The sequence below is a fragment of the Callorhinus ursinus genome, unplaced genomic scaffold, assembly GCF_003265705.2.
Source record: "Callorhinus ursinus isolate GAN/ISIS: 27379988/994484 unplaced genomic scaffold, GSC_fseal_2.0 scaffold53, whole genome shotgun sequence".
NCBI lineage: Eukaryota > Metazoa > Chordata > Mammalia > Carnivora > Otariidae > Callorhinus > Callorhinus ursinus.
The window spans coordinates 1864537-1888297 of NW_027397115.1; the positions used below are offsets into that span (position 1 = coordinate 1864537).

A 23761-nucleotide genomic window follows, 5' to 3' on the forward strand; every position below is an offset into this window, starting at 1 on the left:
AGGAAACTTGCATCTCCCTAACCGGACGTTTTTCAAAACTCCCACAGCACTTTTTTTTATTACTTCAATTTGTCAATGTGGTATTTTGAGAAGCACTGGAATATTTAGAGAAATTTGGTTGTCACTAATGACAACTGAATGCCCTTGCTTTTTTTTTTTTTTTTTTCCCAATAAAGGAAAAAGTGATCCTTTGGTGAAGTTTTCAGAGCGCTTGCCAGTCACTGCTGGGAACGCTGTCGTTTGTTTCTCGCCACTTGGGAAAAAGTGAAGACTCTGATCTCATGGTTCTTTTTTTTCTTCCTTTTTCATCTCGCCACTTTTCCCCTGACACTGAAAGGTTTGTCTTTTTGACAAGTTGAGGTAGAAAGCAGCACATCTGCGACGCACGGAGAAACAGGAAAATATGTCTAATCCCAGGGAGTTCAGAGACTGTAGATTTGGTGTGAATTTTAGAAGAGATCTTGCTGAAATACGCCTCTTCTGCGTGTCCCGTGACCAGCTCGGGGCTGGGCATCGGGGAACCCCGGTTACAGCCTGTGAACGAAAGGAATATTTGAGCCCTCCATTGACCATGCTGGGGAACGGATTTGATTTCAAACAGACTATTTCAAAAAGCATCACTTTTGGTTTTAAGGTGTGCTCAAATTCACCATCTTCTAAAGGACTCTGGAGACAAGGAAATATTTCAAAGTGTTATTTCTCAGTGGCATTCTGCCATCCTGTAATTATGTGTTTCTACGTGTTACTATTTGTTACTGTCTGCGTTCCTAGCTGCTCTGTAATCAACTGGCTCATCTCGTGCCCCTGGTAACTAGCTCACTGCCTGGCACACATGGCAGAGCTAAAGAAAATGGAAATGCAGGTTTATGTCCCAAGGTATAAATAGACACAACAAGTGAGTGTGTTTCCAGTGATTAGCTCCATAATTGCAGGCAGAGAGCATCAGACTTTCTGCTGGTCTCCTGAGGAGTGTTCAGTATCTAAAAATCTCCCAGCATTGTCAAAAGCAAGTGCCCTAATTAAGTTAATTCAACTAAGGCAAAGAAGGGGGGAAAAAATAAGACGCTTGCAGTTTGTGGCAAAGGACCAGGAAGGATGAAAATAAGAGAATTCAGCAGAGGAACTAAACTGCAACCCCGTCTGAGTGCGGTTCTCATTTTCCCACACAAGCTGCCCCCTGAGAGGCCAAGGTCAAAGTCATCAGCAAAATGATGACTCAGCATCCGCTTGGCAGACTGGGGGGGGGCGCGAGTGGGGTTGAGGAGAGGAGGAGGGAGGGAAGGGAACCAACAGTAGGGTCCACTCACTCACTCACTCACTCACTCTATTCAAGTCCAGAAGGGGTTGGTTTCCTGATATGAAGCCACAGAAGGAAAAAGCTTGAAGTCTTCCAAAATGTTTAGAGACTTCTTTAAGGCTGAATTTTTAAAATTGTTTTTTATTTTCGTAAAATACGATACTTTATAGTCTCTGTGCCATGCGTTCTCCCTGCTTCCGGGCGGGCTTCCCTCAGATCTCAGCTTGAACTCGCCTTCCCCTGTTACTTAGCAGTGGCCTGATGCCGGCTGCGCTCTCCCACTGTTCTGGGCCTCAGTGTGCTCTGCTGTAAAATGGGCATGACAAGAGCCCAAGCTCTGAGTCTGGGGCATGCCCTTCCTCAAATGGGAAGACTGCAGCTTGTAACCTCCGGTGACTGGTCGTAACATCGGTCTCCTCAAGGAAGTTGTTGAGGAGGCGGGAATCCAGAGGAGACGCAGACCAAAACAAAAATGTGAAAATACTCGTTTTTGGTAAGTTATAGGACTCATAGGCCTCGGATTACAAAGTGCTGTGACCCATTATATCTTGGGCATGAGTGTGGTGTGTGCATGTGTGTGCACTCATTCCCATTTTATCCACCAGGACACCCAAGCTCAGAGAGGTTAAGTTACTTGCCTGGGCCCCACAGCTAGTGAATGAAAGCATTTCCAAGGCCCAGCTTTCCTGGGTCTTATTCCTGTAGACCCCAGGCCATTCGTTATGACGGTGGGGACCCCATTTCCTGAGGATAGGGGCTCAGAGGGAGATTTAGTGTGCTTTAAAGGAAAACAAAAGGAACCTGACAGTGTGGGAACCCAGAGTTTGTGGCTGCAGATTTATATTTGGTGCACAAGCCTTAGGCAACTGGCTTACAGACCCAGGGAGGATTTATGGATGACCCACCGAGGGACAGGAGTGTCAGTTTTTGTCCCCTGGAGATCGCGTGGCTGTAGGGAAGGGAAGGGTGTGGTCGTGGAGGAAACAGGAGAGCCCTTGAATACCAGCAGCTGAGCCCATCTGATGCTGCTGGGGGGCGATAAATGCTAGCGTAAACCCGGGGGCGGGGGGCAGCCCCTCTACAGCGGTGGAGGGGGGGAGAGGCGCAGGGCTGGGGGAGGGCGAGGGGAGGGGTGGGGCGTCTCTGCGTGGGTCGCAGTCTCTCCACTGTGCACAGCTGGCTGACAAAGTCCCGCGACAACCTTCTAAGTTTGCTACCAACCCCTGCGAGGAGGCGGAAAGGCTTAAGGAGCTCTCGGCTCCATGAGACCCTTATTAACAGCTCAAAAGTCAAAACTGGAGTTTGAGTGGGGCTGCAGGGAAGAGCTGCAGTTTTAAACGCATTTGTACTCACCCTGAATTTCCCTTGATGCTTGGGATGCGGAGGCAGTTGGGACAATTCTGACCTGACATGTGGGGAAACAAGCCTGCCTGTCAGTCACAGGCATCCACAACAGTGAGGTCGGAGCTCCAGAAGAGGGGCGGTTCCGACAACAGCCTTGTTGGAGTGGAATGGTTTTTTTGTTGGGATCCATGACTTTTTTGTTATTGTCATTTAAATGGGAAACAAAAGGTTGGAGCAGGTTCTAGTCTTCAGCTTAGTGTAGCTGCTCCCTACATGCACAGGGACACTCGAGGTTCGAGTCATTCTGCTGTGACAGAGTGGTGTTTGGGGGGTGCTTGGGTGTTCCAGTTTTTAAAAATAAGAACGATCTCGTGACAGTTGGTCTGGTCTGGCGTTTCTAGAGGTGACTGTTACACTTCTGGGGTGGCCTGGAATTGGGTCTGTTTCATTTCTTTTTTCTAAATTTCCTTTTTATTTTTAAAAAAGATTTTATTTATTTATTTGAGAGAGAGAGCAGTGTGGGAAGAGGGAGAAGCAGGCTCCCCGCTGAGCAGGGAGCCCCACACTGGGCTCGATCCCAGGACTCCAGGATCATGACCTGAGCCAAAGGCAGAGGCTTAACCGACTGAGCCACCCAGGCGCCCCTGTTTGGGCATTTCTAATCACTGACCACACCTGGAGTGACATGCGCCTGCCCAGGAAGTGGGTATATGTGGAAGGTAGAGACTCGCGGAAGGAGAGGGCGCACACGCAAGAGGGAGCAGGTGCTAAAATGCAAGGTACAGAGGCTGAAGGCATGTGTGCACAGCCGAGCAGGGTGCATTTGTGGCCATGGGGTGACCGGGAGGAGATGGGTCTCTAGCGTGTGCTCACTTACCGGGAATACGCTGAAGCAGGGGGACACCGTGAGGGACCCAGGTCTGGCCGTGCCTTGGTTAAACCAGCCGATGCCAGTTTCTACTCCAGTGGACCCAGTGGCCCTGGGGTCACCCCCCAAAAGGATGCTTCTGGATGACCACTTCTGTGAGGCAGGGCATGGGCACTGCTCCTCTTACTGGGCTTGAGGTCTTTGAGAAGGCTTCTGCCAAATGCTCTGCCTAAAATACCCCAGCCAGATGTAACCCTTCTCTCTCCTACTCCCTCACTTCCTACTTCCCCTCTCCCCTCCCGCCATGTGTGTAATCAGGGTATAGGGTGGCATAAGCAAAGTCTTATTAGAGTGGACTCCTTTGGGGTGGCAACTAGGTCTCATTTACCAGCCTACACCCCTCTGCGTAGGGCCTGTTCCACTCATCTGTTCACCTACCCATCATCCATCCATCCCTCCACACACCCACCCATCCACCCATCCATCCATCATCTGTCCATCTGTCCCTCCTCCATCCACCCATTCATCCATCCAACGACCACGAACGGAGCACCTGCCACGTGCCAGACCCTGGGCTTGGCATTGGGAGTAAAACAACAGGAAGGGTTCCTGTTGGAACCCCAGTGCCTGGTATACAGTAGTTTCTCATGTAATGTTTGTTGAATAAATGTAAGACAAAGCAAATGATGTGATGTTCAGAAGACATCTACACATCCTCATGCAATGGCTTATGAAGACTTGGCCACAGCAGGCTTTAGAATTCTGGGGGGGTGGAGGAGTTACGTGTTCAGCTCACGGGAACTGGCCGGAAGAGGCCCCTCCCTCGGTGCGGGCCGTACCTCCGAGGCTGTGATCAAGTTCTGTGAAACAACAGAGCCAGCAGTGAGGCATTTCCTTCCCCGCCCGCTCGGCTGTCAGTGTGCAGCTGGGACTCTGGGGTTTGCGGTAATGAATTCCATTCTGACTGCGGGTGACAGAACAGAGGTAGGGGTTTCAGGAAGGCACATGTGAGGGCTGAGGATGGAGGTGGGCAGAGCGCCAGGGGTGCGTGAGACCAAAGAGAGGTCTGCTCGAGGGGGTGTCTTTTGGGGGAAATGAATAACATCCTTGGCAGGGATTAGGAACCACAGTGGGGGGGGGGGAAGAGGAGTGGGGAGGTCTTCTGCCTGCAGGCAGAGTAGGGCTACTCATTTTCTACCTGTGGTGAGCCCAAGTACATTGTCCTCAGAGCCAGGAAAGAGCTGGAAGGTTTCCCTAATGAATAGTTCCTGCTGCATGCATATCCGGCTTGAGTGCGTGCATGTCCACATCCCTGACTCTGCGTGTGTGAGCATGTGCGTACATGCGTGTGTGGGGCAGTGTGGCAACACACATGGATGGAGTTAAATGCCCATGTCGTTGGGTATGTGTGTGGGGGTCTGAGCATATGATATGTATTTGTACCACAGTAACGTGTGCAATGCATCTCAAGCAGTAATGCGGGGTAGTGGCTGAAAGCTCGACAAACCTGGGTTCAAGCTCAAATCTCACACTTAGCAGCTCTTACTGGGTATCTTGGCATGGGATGAAACCACTCTTTGCCTTTGCTTCCACCTCTCTAAAGTGCAGCTAATACTAGTACCAACTCCACTGAGTTGCAGGTTGAAATGAGATACTCTATGTCAGGTGCTTCGAAGAGAGCCTGGCACATAGAATAGCAAATATCTTTGCGCCCTGACTTATGACCTCTTGCTTTCCCTCTAATTTCAGCTGTGTCTGTTGTGGGTTCCAGGAGCTTTCGCTCACCTCACCATTGGAGCATCCAGCCTCCAGGTGTGGTGTGTGTAGCTTTAATTAACGCCCCTGCCCTGGAGATTCTTTGATGCCGCACCCACTGATGGGAGGGAACCTGCTCGCCCACCACACGTTTTCTGCCTGAAAGGGCAGGGAAGTTAACGCCCCGGGGGAAAACTTCAAGCAATGGGGAATGGGAGTGTCCGATTAAATAATTCTCTAGGTAGATCCTTGGGTAGACAATTCTGAGAGGTGTTCTCTTCCAGCACTTTAGAGATGTCATTCCATCGTCTTCTAACCGCCATTGTTTTTGAATGAAATGTCAGTATGATTCTTGCTCTCATCCCCCTGTATATAAAGTGTTTCTTTTCTTTGGTTGCTTTCAAATTTTTTTTCTTTGTCTTTGGTTTTCAGTGGTTTAACTATGATGTGCCAAAGTGGATTTTTCTTTGTATTCATCTTTTTTTTTTTTCCTTTGGATTCATCTTATTTGGGCTTTTCAGAGCTGCTTGGATATGTAAGTCTGTTTTCCATCAAATTGGGGGAGTTTTTAGCCATTATCTATTCAAATATATTTTCTGCTCCTGTCTTGCTTTCTCCTCATTTAGAGACACTCAATACACACATGTTAAACTATGTGACGTTGTGCCACAGAACCCTGAGGTCTACTCATTTTCTTCAATCCCATTTGTCTCTGTTCTTCAGGTTAGATCATTTCTATTGATCTGTCTTCAAGTTCACCAACTCTTTTGGCGTGTTCAATGCAGTGTTAAGTACCCTAGAAAATATTAGATTTCAGTTATTGCAATTTCAGTTTTACTATTTTGATTTGGTTCTTCTTTTTTATGTTTTATGTTTTTATTTAAATTCAAATTGGTTAACGTATAGTGTAATATTAGTTTCAGGGCTGGAATTTAGTGATTCATCACTTACATATCATACCCAGTGCTCATCACAAGTGCCCTCCTTAATGCTTATCACCCGTTTACCCCATCCCCCTGCCCACCTCCCCTCCAGCAACCCTCAGTTTGTTCTCTTTATTGAAGAGTCTCTATGGTTTGCCTCCCTCTCCTTTTTTTTCTTTCCCCTATGCTCATCTGTTTTGTTTCTTAAATTCCACACATGAGTGAAATTATGTGGTATTGGTCTTTCTCTAACTGACTTATTTTGCTTAGCATAATATACTCTAGCTCCATCCACGTTGTTGCAAATAGCAAGATTTCATTCTTTTTTTTTATGGCTGAGAAATATTCCATTGTATATATTTACCACATCTTCGTTATCCATTCATCAGTCGATGGACATTTGGGCTCTTTCCATAATTTGGCTATTGTTGATAATGCTGCTTTAACCATCAGGGTGTATGTGCCCCTTTGAATCAGTATTTTTGTGTCCTTTGGGTAAAGACCTAGTAGTGTAATTGCTGAGTCACAGAGTAGTTCTATTTTTAACTTTTTGAGGTAACTCCATATTGTTTTCCAGAGTGGCTGCACCAGTTTGCATTCCCACCAACAGTGTAAGAAGGCTCCCCTTTCTCCACATCCTCACCAACATCTGTTGTTTCCTGTGTTATTAATTTTAGCCATTCTGACAGGTGAGAGGTGGTAATCTCATTGTGGTTTTGATTTGTATTTCCTTGATGATGTATGATGTCAAGCATCTTTTTATGTATCTGTTAGCCATCTGTATGTCTTCTTTGGGAAAATGTCTATTCATGTCTTCTGCCCATTTCTTAACTGGATTATTTGTTTTTTGGGTGTTGAGTTTGATAGGTTCTTTATAAATTTTGGATACTAACCCTTCATCAGATATATCATTTGTAAATATCTTCTCCCATTCTGAAGGTTGCTTTTTAGTTTTGGTTACTGTTTCCTTCACTGTGCAGAAGATTTTTATCTTGATGAAGTCCCAATAGTTCATTTTTGCTGTTGGTACCCTTGCCTCTGGAGACGTGTCTGGTAAGAAATTGCTACAGTCGATGTCAAAGAGGTTGTTGCCTGTGTCATCCTCTAGGATTTTCATGGTTTCCTGCCTCACATTGAGGTCTTTCGTCCATTTTGAGTTTATTTTTGTGTATGGTGTCAGAAAGTAGTCCAGTTTCATTCTTCTGCGTACTGCTGTCCAGTTTTCCCAACACCATTTGTTAAAGAGACTGTCTTTTTCCCATTGTATATTCTTTCCTGCTTTGTCAAAGATTAGTTGGCCATACAGTTGTAGGTCCATTTCTGGGTTTTCTATTCTGTTCCATTGGTCTATGTGTCTGTTTTTGTGCCATTACCATACTGTCTTGATGACTACAGCTTTGTAGTATAGCTTGCGGTCTGGAATTGTGATGCCTCCAGCTTTGCTTTTCTTTTTCAAGATTGCTTTAGCTATTTGAGGTCTTTTGTGGTTCCATACAAATTTTAGGATTGTTTGTTCCAGCTCTGTGAAAAATGCTGGTGGTATTTTAATAGGAATTGCATTGAATGTGTGGATTGCTTTGGGTAGTATAGGCATTTAAAAAATATTTTTCTTCCAATCCATGAGCATGGAATATTTTTCCATTTCTTTGTGTCATCTTCAATTTCTTTCATAAGCGTCCTATAGTTTTCAGAGTACAGATCTTTTACCTCTTTGGTTAGGTTTATTCCTAGGTATCTTATGGCTTTTGGTGCAGTTGTGAATGGGATCAATTCCTTGATTTCTCTGCTGCTTTATTATTGGTGTAGAGACAGGAGACAGATTTCTGTATGTTGATTTTGTATCTTGTGATTTTACTGAATTCATGTATCAGTTCTAGTATTTTTTTGTTTGTTTGTTTAGTCTTTTGGGTTTTCTACATACACTATCATGTCATCTGCAAATAGTGTAAGTTTGACTTCTTCCTTGCCTATTTGGATGACTTTTATTTCTTCTCGTTGTCTGATTGCTGAGGCTAGGACTTCCAGTACTATGTTAAATAACAATGGTGAGAGTAGATATCCCTGTCTTGTTCCTGACTGTGGAGGAAAAGCTCTTAGTTTTTCCCCATTGAGGATGATAATAGCTGTGGGGTTTTCATATATGGCCTTGGTTCTTTTTTTTATAATTTTCATATTGCTGTCGAAATTCCTTACTTGAACAATCATTAAAACCATATTTTCCTTGAATTATTTTAACATATTTATAAAAGCTGCTTTAACATCTTTGCTAAGTCCAACATCTGGACCACCTTGTTTTAGTTTCTATTGAGTAATTTTATTTTTTTTACTATGAACAATATTTTCCTCTTTCTTTGTAGGTTTATTGTTTTTTTTTTTATTGAATCTCAGAGATATGGAAACTATATTGTAGAGACTCTGGATTCTGTTACCTTCCTCTGAAGAGTGTTCTTCTTTGTTTTATCAAGCTATTCAATTGCTGGCTGTTTTTCTTGAAATTTTTTTGTAGGTTTGGTTTTATGCTTTCCTCCTGTGAGTCTGTATAAAACATAGGGGCATCCCAAGTTTCTAACTTAGTGAGACTTAACCTCTAAGCACTGCAGCCCCCTGTAGATCATATGGGAGCTTGATTATAGGCTTTGTGAGGGAAGTTCTAAAGTAGGCTCTACTCTATGGTGATTTTCTTACTCCTAAGAATAATGTGATATCTCAGCTGGTGTCAGGCATGTTAATGAACTGTTAATAAACTCTCTTCACTGGTGAGGGTCAGAACCACAACATCTCCAGTACTGTTGAACCTCTAGTATGCCTCTACTCTCAATCACACAACAGCCACTACCTGGTAGACCGCAGATGGTTCAGAACCTATCTTTAATTAAGGAGGGTGTCCCCACATGGACCTCTAGGGTCCTTTGCACAAGCTTCCACATTTCTGATGCCCCAAATCTATAGGTTGCAGTTGCTTCAGTTGCCTTGAGCTCTGTTCTCTGCCTCCTCAGCTCAGTGGGTCTAACAAATCCTACATGGGCTCCCCTTACGCCAGCCTAAGAATTGTCACAAGTTACAGACTTGCATTGGTTGCATTCACATCATGGGTTTCCTTTATTAGGGACTGTAGTCTTGTACTGCCTGTTGTCCATTGCCTGGAAAATGTTCCTTCATATATCTTGTCCAATTTTATATTGTTTATGATGGGAGGATTAGCACAATACTGATTCATCTGTCACGATGAGAAACAGAAGCCTGAGAGGCATTTTATGGACGGCTAGGGGCAGGACTGAACACAATTATCTTCTGGGAGACCTTAACAATGCGTCCCCGTGGTGTCATTTCCCCCTTCCCTTGTTTCCTATTCCCACATTCCTGCTCCCTGGGATTGCCTCCCAAATGAATTATTTATACACGGGTCCTTCTCTCAGGCTCTGTTTCCTTGGGAGAGGGCACAAAACTAAGATATAGAGTAAGTGTTGTATAAATCTTAGCTATCATTACAAGAGCAGCGTATTTATATAGGCATGCAGAATGTGTGCATGCAAACTTCCTGTGTTTGTGTGTCTTATGTCTGAGTGTGTCCCCAATCAGCACGTGTGCATTTAGTTCACCCTACATGTCTTGTGTAGATCTGTGTTTCTCTGTGTGAATACACAACACACACTTGCAAATCTAGACTGGGAAGGTACCGCAGGTGACAGATCCTGAGAGGCCATGGTTTTTGTGAAGTCTAATTTGTCTATTTTTCTTTTGCTATTTTTGTTTTGGGTGTCCTACTCAAGAAATCATTGCCAGATCCACATCATGATGCTTTTGTCCTGTTTTTTTTCCCCCCCTAAGAGTTTTATTGTTCTTAAAGACTTACCTTTAGGTCTTTGAGCCATTTTGAGTTGATTTTTGTACATGGGGCTAGTTAAGGGTCAAAATTTATCGTCCTGCATGTGCCTATCCTGTTTCCCAGCACTATCTGTTGGGTGGGGATAGGTATCTGCTATTGTGCCAAGAGCTGAAACTGACTGAAGTTAACCAAAATTTACTGTCCAAGCCTTCCTTTGGAAGTTGCAAACCTTCAGTAGATCCCAGAATTCCCAAATAGTTATATTAGACAGATTCTGCCAGAGCAATTGTTGTCTCGGTGGGGAGACAGATTCCTGGTGCTTCCTGCTCTACCAGCTTCCCAGAACGCTATCTGGTAGCCCTTCACTTTTAACCCATCAGAGTCTTTATGCTTAAAGTGTATTTCTAGTATACAACATACACCGGGTCTTGTTTTGAGGTACTCTGACAACCTCCATCTTTTAATTGTTGTATTAGACATTCACATTTAAATTGACCATTGATAAAATTTTATTGATATCAACCATTGATATGATTTTATTAACATCAACCACTGATATAATTTTATTAATAGAACTGGCTTCTATTCCATTACCAAAGGCTTTCTGCCTTCTCTGGTTTTAATCGACCATGATATAATTCCATTTTATCTCCTCTCAGTGTCAATTTTACTTCCTTTAAAAACATTTCTTTTTTTTGTGGTTGCCCTAGAGTTCTCAAGATTCATGTTTAACTATTATAAGTCCACCTTCAAATATTTCTGTAAAGCTTTATGTGTAATGCAGATGTTTCGTTATGCAGTTCTCAATTCCTCCCTCCTATTCCTTCTGACACTGCTGTCATGTCTTTCACTTATCCATATGCTATAATCACCCAATACAATGTTACTGTTTTCTCTGTACGGAATTACGTCCCCCCCCCCAATTCATATGTTGAAGCCCTAACACCCAATATGACAGAATTTGAAGACAAGGCTTAGAAGGAGGTATTTAAAGTTAAATGAGGGGACCCCTGGGTGGCTCAGTTGGTTGAGCGTCTGCCTTTGGCTCAGGTCATGATCCCAGGACCCTGAGATCGAGTCCCACATTGGGCTCTCTGCTCAGTGGGGAGCCTGCTTCTCCCTCTGCCTGCTGCTCCCCCTGTTTGTGTGTGCTCTCTCTTTCTGACATATAAATAAATAAAATCTTAAAAAAAAAAGGTTAAATGAAGTCCTAAGGGTGGGGCCCTGATCCCACAGGATTAGTGTTGTGATAAGAAGAGACATCAGAGAGCTTGTTCTTGCTCTTTCTCCGTGTGAATGATCCAAGGAAAGGCCATGTGAGGACAAAATGGCCATCTGAGAGCAAGGAGGAGGGTGCTTGCCTTGCCTGAAAACAAAGCAGCTGGAGCCTTGACCTTGAACTTTGCCTGAAAACAAAGCAGCTGGAGCCTTGACCTTGAACTTTGCAGCCTACAGAACTGTGAGAAAACAAATGTCTGTTGGTTGTGCCCCTCCATTTCCCCCGGTCTGTGGTCTTTTGTTATGGCAGCCCAAGCTGACTAAGAAACTATTATTAATTTATATGGTTATCTTTTAGATTAAATACAAATAAGAAAAATAAAGGATTTTATTTTCATTTATGTCTTCTCCCATGCCCTTTCTTTTTCTTTTTTTTAAATGTAGATGAGCTGGGTGTTATATGAAAACAACGAATTGTGGATCACTACATCAAAAACTACTGATGTATTGTATGGTGACTAACATAACATAATAAAATAAAATAAAATAAAATGTAGATCCAAGTTTCCAACCTCTAGCATTTTCTTTTTGCCTGAAGAAAATCTCTTGACATTTCTCAGAGAGCATGAACCCTGGTAACACATTCCCTTAGTATTTGTTTGTATGAGAAATTATTTCTCTAGTGGTTTTGAAGGATAAACTTATGGGGATATAGAATTCTAAGTTGGTCTTTTTTTTTAATTCAACATTTTAAATATTTTACTCTATTCTTTTTTTGCTTGCATGGTTTCTGATATAATTCTTGTCTTTGTTCCTTCAGAGATAGTTTTTCCACCCTACCCCTGCTTCCTTCAACATTTTCTTTTTGTCTTTGGTTTTCTGCAGTTTGATTTTAATCTGCTCAGGTGTGTAGCTTCTCAGCATCCTCTGAGTTTCATGGATCTTCCCGGATCTGTGCTTTGGGATCTGTCATTAACTTGGAATGTTCTCAGCCACTACTTCTTCAAATATCATTCTTTGTTCTTTTTCTTCTGTTTTTGGCATTCTAATTACATACATGTCACATCTTTTGAAAATTTCCCACACTCCTTGGGTGCTCTGTTCCATGTGTATCCTTTTATCTCTTTGTGTTTCAGTTTGGGAAGTTTCTACTGATGTATTTCAAGATCACTAACTCCTTCCTCAGCTGTGTCCAGTCTGCTGAGCACATGAGAGACAGTCTTCATTTCAGTTAGAATGGTTTTGATCTTAAGCATTTCTTTTTGATTATTTCTTAGAATTTCTGTTTCTCTAGCATAATAAATGTATTATCCATTTGTATTGCATAATTGTCTATTTTTTCCGTCAGGGTTCTTAATATATGAATCATAGTTATTCAGATTTCCCTGTCTGATGATTTCAACAACTGTGTCATATCTGAGTCTGATTCTGATGCCTGCTTTATCTCTTCAGGCTGGTTTTTTTTCTTCTTCTTTTGGTGTGCCTTGTAATTTTGTGTCACAAGCCAGAAATGTATCAAGTAATGGATATTGAGGCAAATGGGACTTTAGTGTGAGGATTTATTTTAATCTAGCTCAGGGGTGCCTGGGTGGCTCAGTTGGTTAAGCACCTGCCTTCAGCTCAGGTCATGATCTCAGGGTCCTGGGATGGAGCCCCTGAGTTGGGCTCCCTGCTCAGCGGGAAGCCTGCTTCTCCTTCTCCCTGTGCCATTCCCCCTGCTTGTGCTCTCTCTATCTCTCTCTCTCTCTCTCAAATAAATAAATAAATAAAATCTTGGGAAAAAAAATCTGGCTCAGAGTTCACTATGTTTCATGTTTGCTGTAGTTGTAGGTGCCAGAGGCTTCACATTCTTCTGGACTCTTTGTTTTTTAACTCCTTCCTGACTTTGAACTTCCCTAACTTCTCCTCCCCTGGAGATCCTGTGTCCTGGAGCCTTCAGTTGTAATCCCTGCTGTTATACTTACTGGAGCCCCGTTGGTGTGGTGCTAAGGAGTGGGGGACGGGCGTGTTCTATAATTTTCAGGTAAATCTGTCTTCCCGTGGGCCTGCGTGTCTGGCGTGTGACCCCTCACAAGTGTGTCTCCCCAACACACCCATCCTTGGGCGAGACAGGGAGGCTGGAGGGGGTTGAAGTGTGAGGAGTGCCCTCCCCCGCTGGGAAAAGGCTCTGACAAAGTCCTTTCCCTGGAGAGTAGGTTTTCCTTATGGAGAAGGCTCTAGAGTGTATTTAATGGGGATTACTCTTTCCTTCCCCTGCCAGAGCCAGGAGAGGATCTTTTTGGGATTTTCACAGTAAGAACCTGGTGGAGTTCCTGGTAAAAAAAAAAAAAAAAAAGCTCCTACAATTGTGGTCCCCTCCCCGAGCCTGCAGCAGCGCTCCCCACTGCCCCGGGGCTCTTCACTCTCTCACCAGTTTATCCTCAGCCTTCAGCAACTCAGGAGAGTTAGCACTTAACTCTTCCTACCGCTTACGGCTCCGGCACTTTTTGCTTCAGGTGAGCACAGTTCAGCTGTGGCTCAGGATCCATCCCTCTGTCCAGAGTTCAGAGCGGCCGTTTATCTCAGAAGCCCAGTTCTCTGGTGGGTCCAAGAAAAGTCATCGATTTTTCAGTTTGTTCAGCTTTTTATTTATTTGTTGTTATTGTTGTAGGGCTGGGAGTGATGACTCCCAGGCTCCTTACATGGAGGAGTCAAAATTGGAGCCCGTTGCAGTTTTCATGGCTTAGAAAAAATGTGCTCGTTTGGTACATGTTCTTTTTTGACAGACCGCAAAGACAAACTTTGGAAGGAGGGCGCCAACAAGTTTCGTTCAGCAGCAGAGCATCTGATCCTTTGCAGAGCAGGTGCCATTTATTTCACTTGTCCTGATGACCTTGTGCCAAAGGGACGGATACCTCAATTTCCAGCAGAGAGCTCAGTGAGGTTTGGTCACCAGTCCGAAGTCACACGGTCTGCTGGGTACAAAGTTGGGTTTCAAACACAGCTACCATGCCAGGGTCCTTCCCGAGAATCTGAGCCACAAGACCCTCTCAGTGTTGTCATTGGTTGAGATGTAACTGCACGCCTAAAAATGGCTATCTTTCTAGTTGCTTCCCACATCCATTCTAATAGGTCAGGTTTTGGGGTTTTCCCACATCAACTGTGAAACTGAGCAAGACCCCAAAGATAAAGGTTTTATGCCCTCAGGCGAGTGTCGGCAAACTTCCTGTAAGGGACATATAGCAAAATTTCCCGATTTACAGGTCACATGTCCTCTGTGGCCATTTACTCAGCTCTGCTCTTCTGCTCACAGTGGAGACTATACATAAGTAAATGGGCGTGGCTGGGTCTCAGTAAAACTATTTGTAAATATTGAAATTTGAATTTCACTTAATTCCCACACATCGCAAAATACTCTTCTTCTTTTGATCTTTATCTGTCCATTAACAAATGTAAAAGCTGTTATTTCGTTCAACAGGTGCACAAAACCAGGTGGCCAGGAGGGTCTGGCCCACCAGCTCTGGTTTGCTCTAAGTCCCACAGACAACGGTACTGGTTAAGAATGAAGGCCGCGGCTGCGTTTGGAAGGGTGACGCGAGCTTGGAAGGTATCTGATGTCATACTTACAGAGAGGTGATAATGGTGATAATAATGGGTATTTATGAGCAGAATTGAAACAAGTCGTGCTAAGTCCTTTGTGTAGAGATCTTCCTCGCTTCCCTCCGCAGCCCTCAGGAGGACCTATAATGGATGCGCCCATTTAACAGATGAGAAACTGGAAGCCGAGTCACACACTAAGTGACGGAGTGGACATTCGGTCTCAATGGCTCCTGTCAGCCCCGCTTTGGGGGAGTGGTGGGGTGGGCTGGGGTACGATGAGTATGTGAAATCTGCCATCTGGGACAGATTCTCTATCATACATTAAAAGGATGGGAAGAAAGGCGTCTCTCTGGATTCAGAAGCTGGGACACCCTTGCTTTTCAGCTTTCGCCGACTCATTCCCCTTTTTCCTGGTGACTCTAGCACTGTATGTGACCCACTGTCCCCAAGACCGTCTGCGTTCTCTGAGCGGCCAGCCCAGAGCCCACCATGTAGGATGTTACCCCTAGACCTGTGTTAGCACGGGAGGCAAAGCGCTGAGCGTTGGAACATTGTTGTGAGCTTTGGCATAATGTGTCTTATTACCGTGAATCGGTGCTTAAGCCACCGGGGCTAGTGTGCGGCTAATTTAACATAGACTATAACTTAATGAGAACCTGCATCCTGGACCCTTGGCCTGTTCCTGCATTTGTACAAGGCACTTTGCACGTTAAAGTAATTGCAAAAACTTATGAGGACGCCAGGAAAGTTGACTCTTCCTCTTTATGAAGAAAACAAATGTGTTTTTCTGCAGACTGCCAAGGCTCCGTTGCAATGATTTAGCAGATGGAGCCAGCACATGGGAGCCTGCCGGGCGCAGCTGTCTGCTTTTTCCAGTCTGAGGGGTTTGTGACTGCACCCGTAGCACAGACGTGGGCAAAACATTCTCTGTCCCTGCAGCCCACTCTTTGAGCCCGCGATGTCACTTCAGGTGGGGGCGGGGGACCTGTTGGGAGACGGGGCTGAGAACCAACCCAAAGCATCGGCACCTGAGAAAGCTGACTGCAGGTTCTCTACGTTTTTACTCACATTTGGGTTGAAGCCCCTTCAAAGTGCCCTGTCACTGTAGGAGGGGGTGCCCCGGATGGCCCATGACCTAGGTGGGAGGTCAAGGCCGAGCTGCTGCTCTTCTCCCACATCCCTACTGCTGTGCTCCAAAAATGAACCATTTGAGGGCAAGGGCCCAGCAAGAGAAAGGCTAGGGAATTCGCTTTTGAAGATTCACCTGGCTGTGAGATTTTGGTTCTATTCGTTAAGTGCTTTTTCTTTTGAATTCAGCCAGAATTCAAAACTTGGGTGCTTTTTTTTTTTTTTTTTTTTACCTGACCCATCTTTAGTATGAATAGTTTAGGGGAAAAGGAAAACAAGAATTGAAATAAGTTTAGGGTCTGGGCTTACGAACAACCCACTATGCAAAGTTATATTTGTGTTCGAACAAATGAAGACAAACTTAGTGGCTTAAAACAGCATAAATTTATTCCAGCTCTGGAGGTCAAAATCAAGGTGTTAGCAGGGCTGCACTCCTTCTGGGGGCTCTGGGTGGTGGGGAGTATGCTTTCTTGCCTTTTGCAGCTGCTGGAGACTGCCTGCACCCTTTGGCTTGGGGCCCCTTCCTTCGTCTTTTAAAGTCGACAGCGTAGCATCTTCTTTTTTTTTTTTAAGATTTTTTTTTGTATTTATTGAGAGAGAGAGAATGGTAGAGAGAGAGCACGAGAGGGAAGAAGGTCAGAGGGAGAAGCAGACTCCCTGCTGAGCAGCGACCCCGATGCGGGACTCGATCCCAGGACTCCGGGATCATGACCTGAGCCGAAGGCAGTCGCTTAACCAACTGAGCCACCCAGGCGCCCCAGCGTAGCATCTTCTAATCTTTCCATCTCTGCCTCTCCTGCTTCCCTCTTTCTCTTATAAGACCTTTGTGATCACACTGGGCATACCTAGATAATCAAAATAATTCAGAACAATCTTCCCATCTCAAAACTCTTAATCACATCTCAAAGTCCCTTTTGCCACAGCAGGTGGCAAATGCACACATTTCGTGGATTAAGATGTGGACATCTTTGGGAGGTGATTATCCTGTCTACCACAAAAACATTTTGCATTAAATTTCCCTTTCTTGATGGGCTAAGGACTTTCCCAAGAATAAGGTCTGCTGGGAACGGTTGGAATCACAAGACCAAATTATATGGCTAAGGCTTTTTTGGTTGCAAGTAACAGAAACCCACTTGACTAGCTTAAGAAAAAGAGGGGGTTTGTTATTGCTGAGGTCTGAAGACCAGGAAGTAGAGTCAGACCCCATGAAGGCTCAGAGCCAGGACCTGGAAAAATTCTTCTCTCTGGAACACATGACTCCCATTTCTGCTTTACCTTTAGGCTCCTCTTCCCCACTGGCCGGTTGTAATAGTCAGCTCAGGCTGTCATAATGAAGGATCACAGACTGGGAGGCTGGAACAAGAGAAATTAATGGTATCCCAGTTCTGGAGGCCGGAAGACCAAGATGAAGGTATCAGTAGGGTTGGTTCCTTCTGAGGCTTCTCTCCTTGGCTTGTAGGTGGCTGTCTTCTGCGTGTCCTCACGCGGTCTTCCCTCTGTGCGTGTCTGTGTCCTAGTCTCTCTCTCTCTCTCTTTTTTAAGATTTTATTTATTTATTTGGCGGAGAGAGACACAGCGAGAGAGGGAGCACAAGCAGGGGGAGCGGGAGAGGGAGAAGCAGGCTCCCCGCGGAGCAGGGAGCCCGACGCGGGGGCTCGATCCCAGGACCCTGGGATCACGACCTGAGCCGAAGGCAGACGCTTAACGACTGAGCCCCCCGGGCGCCCCTGCCCTAGTCTCTTCTTATAAGGACATCAGCCATTTTGGATTAGGGCCCACCCTGGTGACCTCATTTTCACCTATTCCCCTATATAAAAGACTCACCTGTCTCCCAATACAGTTACATTCTGAGGTGCTGGGGTTAGCATTTCAACATATGAATAGGAGGGTCTCACTCAGCCCCTAATACCAGCTTTCTCCTCTCCTCTGAGCATCTGACCACCCCAAGGCTCCTGCTTGAACGTATCTGCCAATAGAGACCACTTAGGCTCCTGAGTACCAAAGCCGAATTCTTTGGGGCAGGAAATTCAGTGGGTCTAACTTGGGTAGGGCAGTCACTCACGTGCCAGGTGCTGCTGGCCAAAAATAGTAGGGGTTCCCTAGCTTGTTGGTCTAAGTGGACCAAATGCTGGGCAAACAGCCCCTCGATCTCAGTGGCTTCACGTCATCCAAATTTGACCTCATCCATGGCACGGTCCCCATTGCTAATCGCCATGGTTTCCCAAAGGGTCTTTTCCTCTTCAAGCTAATGAGCTCCCGAGCAGCCACCCACTGGCTCACCACGCGCCTCTTTGTTAGGGCGACCAACTGTTTTCCTGGGCCCAAGAAGGACTCTGGCACACAGGGACTTTCAATTTTAAAACTGGGACAGTCCTAGAGAACCCAGGATGAGCAGGTCACTCTCATGTTTGTTCAAACACATTTTTCAGTAACAGAGAGAACACTGCTTCACCACCCTGGAATTAATGAGAACCCGAGAGAAGCTGACATGCAACCATATGAGCCACCCTGCTGGCAAATGTCTGTTCCCCAAATCTCATGGATCAAACTCTCTGCTTAACATCTGGCCTGAGGGCAGAATCTGTCTGAGGCTCCCTGGGCCAAGCACCTGGACATTAAAAAAAAAAAAAAGCAAAAAAAAACGTGACTAGGTCTTATCCTTGGGTGATCTGAATTAATACAGTTATCTCAACTACTGAAAAACCAAGAGGTCTGGTGCCAGGCTGTGTTCTCCACGAGGCAGCATCATCTGGAGCTGTGTGCAGGGTCCTCTGGGATGGGGACTGGGCGGTTCAGTCCCCCGTGGTGTCACCAATCTCTTTTCTCTCCTGTCTAGCTCACTGACCGTGACATCCCTGGCTGGCCACTGAGCCAGCTGGGTTGGTCAGAGGTGGTGTTCACTTGCAGACTTTGACCCAGTCAATCTTGGAAGAAGAAATCTCAGTGTGGATTTCTTCTCATGAAACACTCATCTTATCGGGGCAGTTGTAAACTCCATCCCCCCACAACCCACCCAATCTCAGTTTTCAGGCTCTATTTTACCTTCACGGGGAGAAAGAGGTCAGGGAAAAGGCAGCTAGGTGGGCAGAACCCGGTTTCCTGGCGATTTGGAGTTGCTCAAGCCAGCAGCCTGCTCTACCAGCGTCGTAACACCAGACAGGTAGCCCGCCCTGGGGGCCTCCGGGTTCCGGGGGCTCAAAACAGAGTCCTCACCTGTCATTTTTCTTAGCAACAGGGCCTCCACTGTCTCCACAGCTTGTCTTGCAGTGTCAGGAGTTTCTATTTACCAGCCAAAAAGGAGGCTGAAGGGTTTGATGCTTGCTTTGAAATCAGCACCTGGGGTTTGGATTGTGTTCTCTGTCTCCTGGTGGGCTCGTGTTCCTCTCCGAATCAAAAGCAAAAGGAAAAGAGACAGACTGGGGTAAAAATATTGGAGAAACTTGAAGAAAATGCTGTCCCAGTTTATCTTCAGAGGATATTCACCCAGCCCTTCTGATGGTGCAGGAATTCGCTGCAACTCTTTCTGACTCCCACTGACCCTTAAAAAATTAAGGGACAATGACAGTAAAAGAGGCTTTGTGACATGTTAATTTGCCAAATGTGGGTGGTGGGCTATGTAGTGATGGGGGTCTCATGCATGGGGTCAAAGTGGCTTTCTTGAAATATTTATTTACTTGACAAATGTCTGAGAGTGTCTATCTTGTTTCTGGCACCAAAGTGGGAGGCCTAGGGTTACGATGGCATCCCAGGGCAGGTCTTCTCCCAAGCAGACTGTATTAGGGCTCCCCTGAGAAAACCAATAAGGAATATATATATATATAATTTATTATAAGGAATCGGCTGATGCTATTATGGAGGCTGAGAAGTCCCATGATCTGCTATTTGCAAGGTGAAGCTAGAGACCCAGCAGAGCTGGCAAGGTTCTTCGCTGGCCCAAGAGCAGGAGGACCCCCGGTGTTGATTCCGGCCTGAGTCTGAAGGCCTGAGAACCAGGAACCCTGAGGGCAGGGGAAGAGCTAAGTCCCCACTCAGTCAGGCAGAGAGCCAACTCAACCTTCCTCTGCCTTTTTATTCTATTTGAGCTCTGAATAGATTGGCTGAGACACACCCACATTGGGAAGGGCAGTCTATGTACTTTGTCTATGGATTCAAATGTTAGTCTTACCCAGAAACATCGTCCCAGACGCACCCAAAATCATGCTTGACCAAATGCCTGGGCAACCCATGGCCCAGCCACACTGACACATAAATTTACCCATCACAGACGGGGCGGGCGAGTCAGCCCAAGGCGGCCAGGAATCTTGCACCAGAGGGAAAAAGGTATAGAGCGAGCAAAACCAGAAGATGTCCTTCCCATCACTACAAGGTTTCCAGGGTGGGAGGGACTGCCTCATTTGCATTTTTTTCTGGCTGAGTCTGTGATCCCAGCCTTTTCCAGACCAGCAGCAGGTGCCCGCTGGGTTTGGCCACACCTCTTGAGGGCAGGAGCACCAGCTCAGGCCATTCTCGTTGCTGGTTCTGAATGACTGGATTGGTCCTGGCCCCTCCCTCTGTGACTCCGAGTCCTCTGTTCACCCTTGTCCCAGCTCCCCACCTTGCAGCCTGGGACGATGGTGCAAGTCTGGTGTCGCAAAAACCTCTGGGTGAGTGTCACCGTAATTTATGCAATGCTGGGGGCTCCCCACACAGAGTCACAGCTAGATCTCTGCTGCTTGCGAAACGTCATTTATTTCCACGTTTGTTACTTCCATCTTGCAGCCTGTGGGCAGGCTTTCTCTAAGGCAATTATAACGGGGCGGGGGGGTGGTGGGGAGATCCCTGGACCTGAGCTGGGCAGCTGTTGATGTCGCGCTGGGTAACGTCGTAAGTGCGATCAGCCCGTCCGAGGATTGAACGCCTGGAGGGATTTTGCTAGGTGATGACCACGCACGGAAATTCTGGAGCCAAATAACGTCTAGTCTTACCTCCCTCCCGCCCTTGGTCAACCCACCCTGCACACTCCGGCTTTGTTCTGACACTGGCCGAGGCCCTCCAGAGCTTGGAGCGTGCCTGGGCCGGACAGAGTGGCCTTGGGACGTGTCAAATGCAGGGGCTCCTGAAGCGCACACCTGTTGTTGCCTGGGCGCACAGGTGTGGCTGCACACGGCAGGGAACCACAAAGGGAGAAACCATCCCTTTTCTGTTCTTTTAAATGGCTCTCACCGCTTCCAGGGGAAAGTCTCAGTGGGGTGCAAATCTGCTTTTCCTACTTCCCTTGCCTTCCAGCAAAGAGAGAGTGGGACGCAGGCGCAGAAACTTCAGGTGGGGCTCCGTAGCCAGAGGGGCATCACAGTTACAGAATTCCACTGTATTTATGTTCATGGGTAGTTTTTATTTGTGGGAAGTGATGTCTGTTTTTCCTTTAAGACAGTTATTTAAAAGTTACTTGTAAGTACACTTAGGATAAGACAGTTATTTAAGAGTCACTTGTAAATACACTTAGGACACAAAAGTGAGAATTCAAGCAAAATACCAGGTTTGGGGTGGGGGTGGCAGGGGATGCGCCATGAACCCCACCCTTGGCTACGGCCTGCCACACGTTGTTGTGTAAGTGCCTGGCTCCTGGCTCTGCAGTGTGCTTTGGGCTGGCGGATGGGCGTCTCCTGGGAGCTGGTGAGGGATGCAGGAGGCTGGGCCGACTCCAGGACGGCTGAACAAGAAGCACTTTAACGGGAATCCTGAGGTTTTGTGTGCAGGTTAAAGTTCGAGGTGTCTTGATCCAACACCTAGATATGTACATCCTATCTCCCAGTAGACTCCTTGAGGTTGGGGACCTCACTCCATAAGACCCAGAAGCACCACTATCTTATTTAGCAAAACAGACACACAATAATTTTGGTGTCACCAGACTGTGCTACCTCATTACTCAACTACAAGTTGTGGAAAGAATGGAGATATCGCTGCAGCCAGAAGCAATGAATGAATGAATGAATGAATGAATGGACATACAGTTCTTACCAAGTACCCACCATTTCCCAAACTGGATGCTAAGCTAGGAGGTGTAGAGAAGATTAAAACAAAGAGCTCGCCCTCCAGGAAGTCAAGTCTCCTAGAGGAAACTGAGGGACGAACACATAACTACCACCCAGTGGACTGAGTGAGGCAAGAGCACTGTGTGCAGGGACTCCTGAGAACCAAACAATAGGAATATTGTCTAGCGTAGCCAGAAGTTAGGGAGGGCTTCTTGGAAGAGGAGACTCTTCTTGCTGTATCTGAAAAGACGAGAAGGATTTGAGCAAAGAGGGGAAGGGAGGAATTCCAGGCACTGGGGGTGGCACAAGGAGAGGCAAAGGGTCAGGGATAACGGTCTGGCCTGGGGCCTGGTTTGGAGAGGGAGGCAGCGCCAGATCACAGAAGGTTCCAGAAGCCACGGTGTGGAAGCTGAGCTCGTTGAAGGGTTTTCAGCGGAGGAAAAAAGAAGTCGGCATGGTCATATGTCTTAGCAGGGGACACCCTGGCTCAGGGTGGAAAATGAGGGGGCGGCGTGTGGCACGCAGCTGACCCATGTGGGGGCTGCTGTTCTGGTCCAGGTGGGAGGTGAGAGAGTTTGGAACTGGGGCAGGGGCAGGGCAGGGACAGTGCCGAGAAATACCTTTTCCTCCCTGGGTTCCAGACTGTGGGGGATGCTCCTGCTCTCTGCTTCAGCAGGGATGCTGAAGAGAGGAGGCATCCCTTTCTTTCTCTCTCTCTCTCTTTTTTTAAGATTTTATTTATTTATTTATTTGACAGAGAGAGAGCACAAGCAGGGGGAGCAGATAGAGGAGGAGGGAGAAGCAGGCTCTGTGCGGAGCAGGGAGCCTGATGCGGGGCTCGATCCCAGGACCCCGGGATCAGGACCTGAGCTGAAGGCAGACGCTTAACTGACTGAGCCACCCAGGCGCCCCAAGGCATCCCTTTCTTTGCTCAGCCTGCAGCCAACCCCAGATTTCATGGGCACCTCCTTGCGGGAGCCAGCTTGAGTTTTTCTTGACGGAACATTTGTGGGTAATAATTCCCATCCTGCCTTGAACTCCTGCCTTCCCACTGTGATTTCAGGTTCAAAATTGTCCACTGCTCTGGAGTTTGTGTTGGCGGTGTTGCGGGGGGAGTCCTCCGGTTGATTCCCCACCAGACATAGGCTCTCATAGACACGGTTCATTTGGAACACGAACCCGGGAACCTCCATACGGGTGTAAGTAGACAGGAAAGGGAAGGAAGCCAGGTGTCATCAAGCCAAGGATCACTGAGGGCACCTGGAGCTTGTGCGGCTGGGGACTTCTGGAAGCCAGTGTGGGAGCCTTGACTGAGTCATCCCAACTGATGGTGCTTCTACCTCTTGCCAGAGAGGGGCGCCCATGTGCTCAGCTCTCCCCAGCTCTGCGTGCGCCCAGTGACATTGCATTGGTTGCTTGAGATGGGCCGTGCAGGGTAGGAGCGTTCACGGGGCTGTGGGTGCAAGGGGCTGCCTTCACGGGTCCACCCATCACTGGGTCCTTCCCTTCATTCCTCCTGTACATTCGGGGATGTGACAAGAAGTGAACGGGGTCAGACACATGGCCATGCTAACTGATTTTCGATGTCGTTGCAAAGGGTCTCCGAATCAATGACTGGGACAAGGCCCCCTGTAGGGGAGGGCCGCCCAGCACCTTGGGGAGGGCTGAGGACTGGCCACAGACATGGCGCAGTGGAAAGCAGGAAATGACGAAGAACAGGGGGTTGGTTGGGTGTGTGTCTAGTAACCTCACGAGGAAACGCCCTGCGACCAGTGATCACCATGGAAAATAAGCCAGCTAGAAACAAGTATT

The 23761-nt window shown here is 46.7% G+C and overlaps 2 long non-coding RNA genes across 2 annotated transcripts; one reads left to right on the forward strand and one right to left on the reverse strand.

The window, feature by feature from the left end:
- Positions 1–14007: 14007 nt before the first annotated feature.
- Positions 14008–17349, forward strand: LOC141371008 (uncharacterized). Its single transcript, XR_012375597.1, has 3 exons — positions 14008–14074; positions 14689–14817; positions 17220–17349. It is a non-coding gene; the product is annotated as an uncharacterized lncRNA (long non-coding RNA).
- On the reverse strand, positions 16328–19457 carry LOC112809871 (uncharacterized). Its single transcript, XR_003204674.2, has 3 exons — positions 19152–19457; positions 17214–17291; positions 16328–16495 (listed from the first exon to the last, which is right to left on the reverse strand). It is a non-coding gene; the product is annotated as an uncharacterized lncRNA (long non-coding RNA).
- Positions 19458–23761: the final 4304 nt, after the last annotated feature.